Source organism: Cupressus sempervirens, chromosome 1 (assembly GCF_028749045.1).
Source record: "Cupressus sempervirens isolate cs-2001-9-10 chromosome 1, ASM2874904v1, whole genome shotgun sequence".
Taxonomy (NCBI): domain Eukaryota; kingdom Viridiplantae; phylum Streptophyta; class Pinopsida; order Cupressales; family Cupressaceae; genus Cupressus; species Cupressus sempervirens.
In genome coordinates this window covers 73,816,646-73,820,705 of record NC_143118.1, presented here as the reverse complement: position 1 = coordinate 73,820,705, position 4,060 = coordinate 73,816,646, and positions in this window count along the sequence as shown.

The following is a 4,060-nucleotide window of genomic DNA, read 5'->3' as shown; positions in this document are numbered from 1 at the left end:
TTTTTTTACTCTCTTTTTATATGGGCTATGTAGATATTTTGTTTAAGACAACTTGCAGTTACTTTATGATAGTTAGATTTTGGGACACTCTAATGTGGGATTTTTTTAAATTAATAAGGGGGTAGGTTAGTATGTGCTACTTTTGATGTGCTACACAAATATATTTAAAATAAAACATTTTTTATTTATAACTTTAAAAAGTTATATATATATATATATATATATATATATATATATATATAATCATTAGGAAAATAATTAAACTTTAAATAATCAACATAATAAATGAACACTAAAACTTAAATTCTAACTTCTCAATAAAAAAATGTTACATCAATTATCAACATTATGTTGGTCCTCAAGTTGACAAGGTGTATGCGCATACTCTCTCTTAAACCTAGCCTTAGTCAATTGGGATAAGTCTACAAACCAAAACAAATTGAAGGTTGGATTGGAGACATAAAGAAAATGAAAAAATAAAAGTTATTGGGATACATTCTTTTTAACTGATCTGGGGGATATTTTCACCAAAAATTGAAGTATCTCCAAAACTCCAATAAATGGCATAAGTTTTAAGTCCTCAAAATTTTGCACCCAATGCAACTCGAACAAGCAAAAATAGAGTTCATACGCTCGAGATATGGCTAGTCAAAGTTGGGTCAAACCTTGGGTAGAGGTCATCAAAAAGGAAAAATTTCAAAATCTCCAAAATTGGTCAAAGTTGGTGCCAAAACGAGGGTCTTGTCGAGAGATTTTCGAAAACATTTGTTTCGTTGAAATTGGACTCTGTATGCAAAAGTTATGTGCAGTCAAAGTTGGTTGACCAAAAGGATTAATGATAGTGATGTGGCAAATTATGGAGGCAACACGTGTCGCCAACGTGGCATTAATTAATAAAAAATTTAGGTGCCACACGTATGGCAAGAAGCCACGTGGCACCTTCGGGTTTGTTGGAATTACATCTATGTGGTGTCATTCAATTTGGACATTAACAAATGGATAGTGGGGGTCGAACCCTTGACCACTGGGCGTCAAAACAGAGCTGGTGGCCCTTACGCCACCGACTATCTTCAAGCATATAACGCACAATGTTGTTGATAAACATTAACCGACCCTAGTTTAGTGTAAAGGGCAGTGCAGTGGTTGGAACCACCGACCACCCCCTCCCTTATGCGCCTTTCAAAAGTTTTCATTGCCACTGCGCCATGTGAGTGGCTTGTGAAATTATTAGCGTAGATTCTATTTAAAGAGGATCAAAGCCCGATTTCCCCTTGCCTAAATAAGGGCAATTAGTAAATAAGGACAAAATTATAAAATAGAAAAGAGTCTCATTCCGAGGAGGGACTGTTGTAAGGGTCTAAATATGTAAAATCTTATTTTTCCCTATTATTAGACATTTTTTTGTATAAAAAGAGGGGTTAGGGGCCTTTTGAAGGTATGAAAATTAAGGGAGAAATGATGCAAATGGTGAGAGATATTTTGTGTATTTGGAGACTTAGTGATTTTTCCTGCACATAGAGGAATTTTGTTGTGTGTGCTTGAAGGGAATTGTCATCAATCATTTGTATTGATATATTGGAGTTAATCGGATCGGTCCCTCTATTGGAGCTAGACCCGAAGACGTAGTCCTAACCAGACGAACTCCGAAGTCAAATGTGTTGTCTCCTTATCTCTCTTTCTATCATCTAATTTTTGTGTTTTCTTATTTGCAATTATGTTAATTTTGCTTATTTAAAGTTTTAAAATTAACTTTATGTAATTGGTCAGTATTCTCTGTAATAGTCCTAGATCCTAGAAATCAGATCATTAACCTACTCAATTCTTCTTTAACTATGTAGTTTAAAAATTTTACTAGTCAAAAAACTTTATAAAATGTCATTTCATTTGTCACTTGCATTAGGTTGTGAATATATTTAGTATAATATTAAAATATACATGTTCAAAATTTAATTTATTGATTTAAAATTAAACCAGCACTTGTATCTCATAGGTTTAAGGGTCAAGTCGATTGTCAAACAAAAAAAATGTTAAATTTTTCATGATAAGGAGAAACGATCCATAAACTCCAAAAGGTTTACATTTGTAAACCTGTCTCTACAACTAAGCACCTTCTAGATTAGTGGAACTTGGGGTTTGGATCCATAAGCAGAGATAGTTTCTATTTCATCATTTGAAAGAGAAAAAATAATTTCCTCAAACAAAGCCATACTAATTGAGCTCAAAAATCTCTACTTTATCCAAGTACACAATATTGTTATCTCATTTGTGTAATACAAATAGCTACCTCCATTTATAGAGCTTATCCTACCACTCCCTTTTAAAAGACTCATATCTAAGCACTTAATGAAATCTAAATTATTTATAGTATATACATGGTGCCTAGCTTTAGATGACTACTATTTTGTTGTGTGTTTTCAAAATAGTTGTCTAATTAGGAATATGTTTGCCATGAATAGTCAAGTAATAATTAATTTAAATATTGTTATCTTAAAATACTTTGTGGATGAAAACTCTTCCATAAAAGCTACCATTATCTAATTCCAAAAAAAAAACACCATTGTTTAATGGGGAAGGAAAAATAAAGAAGTTTGTTGGTAAGCCACCGTACCTCTTAATACTTGGGTGGTTTTCTTGTAACTTTCTTCCATGGCTACAATACAAAATCTAAATGCCACTATCTTTCATTGGAGTGATTGTGGGGCACTCTACACTTGCATATTTATCCACAACTTTCAAATGATTTTGGGATTATAGCTTATATCAGTGGGTTCCCTCCCTGGCCAATTCTTTTATGTCATCCATTTCCACACTAGCATTTTCTTGAAATGGATGAATCTACAAATTAAACTTATCTAAATCATTTTTACCCTATCTAAAAACATTTTCAAATAAAAAAAATATCAAAATCTTTTCCTAATCCTACATGCCCATAGATGTTTAGAGTCTTTGATATTCTACCACCTAAATGGCATCATATAGCAAGTCTAGAGATCCATGCACATGAATTGTATTCTCACTCTTTGGTTTACAAAACTCTTCAATTGAAATCCATCATTTCTTTCCCAAGTCCAAGTATTTGTATTATAAATTTTAACATTTGATTTGTGGTGCAAAAATTGTGTAGAGCAAGTCTGGTCAAGTTCATATCAATTTACAAAAAAAATTACAACAATTTATTTTTAATTGGAATAGTAAGACACCATAGACTATAGGTGAATAAGATTAATGTAGGTGAGAATCAATGATATTAGTTTTTGTGTTATTTGGAGTTTTACATGGAAGAGGGTATTATCATTTTGGATGGTCATAAGTGGAGTTTTGGAAATCCAAATTTAATAGAAGAATTATTTGATGAAATACACCTATAAATATATATTAATTTTCTAACCTATTTGTGTATCTGTATATTAATTATGACATATTTTTAATTTAAAGAACATAATATTTTCTTCAAGATGTAAGAGTTTCTAGATTATATTGTTTTGAAATTTTTATCATCAATGGTTAGATCAGACTCCACGGTCTATCATGAGAATGATAGAGAGCATAGAAGAGTATTTTTTAATTACATATGTTAATTAAAATAATGATAATATAGAGAAGACAAACAAAGAACAATATGAAAAGAATATTTATAATTTTTATTTTTTAAAGTAACACTTAAAATTGAATACAATTTAGACTATATAGAAGATATCAAAATAATTTAATTTTTTTAAAAACAAGCTTTTAATATTGTAAATGAGAAGACACCTCCAATTTTAAAAAATAGGATTAATGAACTTAGATTGAACAAATAAGATTAGCCCTAGATGGTTAAGGATAGAATGAGGATGAGCTTTGCTAAGATTTATACAATTTGCATCTGAGCCCTTTTTGCACTATTATCTATCATTTCGCATTAAGTGCAAGAATTACTTTTAGCATTTAATGGCCTCGGGCCTCTTCGACCCAACAGTAATAGTTGCTCATGTTCCACCAGATTTGGCCTCTAGCGATCATACCCCACCTTGCAATCACTGTCAAGGACATAGTAGTTCCACTCGCCGATCGCACACAC